This window comes from Plasmodium reichenowi, chromosome 13 (assembly GCF_001601855.1).
Source record: "Plasmodium reichenowi strain SY57 chromosome 13, whole genome shotgun sequence".
Classification (NCBI taxonomy): Eukaryota; Apicomplexa; class Aconoidasida; order Haemosporida; family Plasmodiidae; genus Plasmodium; species Plasmodium reichenowi.
This window is the reverse complement of record NC_033658.1, coordinates 2,520,025-2,520,938: the sequence shown is the minus strand read 5'-3', so window position 1 is coordinate 2,520,938 and position 914 is coordinate 2,520,025.

The following is a 914-nucleotide window of genomic DNA, read 5'->3' as shown; positions in this document are numbered from 1 at the left end:
AATATTTTTTTTTTTTTTTTTTTTTTTTTTTTTTTTTTTTTTTTTTTTTTTTTTTTTTTTTTTTTTTTTTTTTTTTTTTTTTTTTTTTTTTTTTTTTTTTTTTTTTTTTTTTTTTTCTTTGTTTTTTTATGTTTTCTCTCTTTTCAAGCCTTATGAATAGAATGAAAAAAGCATGCGGCCAAAATTTTTTATAATAATATATTTATTATATATATTATATAATATATTTGCAAAATAAAAAAATTTGGTTATATATATATATATATATATTATATTATAATATTATAAAAAATATTAAAATATTACATATATATTATATAATATTTTTATATATTTAAAATTATTATTTTCTTGGAATTTTTAAAATAATTTTTTTTTTTTTTTTTTTTTTTCTTCAATTTATTTAACATAAAATATATTTATGTATTATATATATGAATGAATATAATATTATATATAATATATGTCATAATGAATATATTTTTACACTTGACACATTGAATGAATAAATAAATAAATAAATATAATATAATGTAATATATATATATATATATTATATTCATTGAGCAAAATAATATACTATATTTATATAATATTATATATATATATGTAATATATTTATTTATTTATACATAATTATATATTTATTATATAATAATAACGAATATTTTTTTGTTTTCCAGATACCTTATTTTATATATAATTATTATGTACTTTATTCATTTATTTAATTATTTTTTTAAGATTTTTTGATTGTTTTTATTTTCCTTTCATAAAAATATTTATTTTTCATAGTTAAATCAAACAAACAAAAAAAAAAAAAAAAAAAAAAAAAAAAAAAAAAAAAATATTTATATATATATATATATATTAAAAATATTAAAATTTATAAATTTTTAAAATTTAAAATTTTT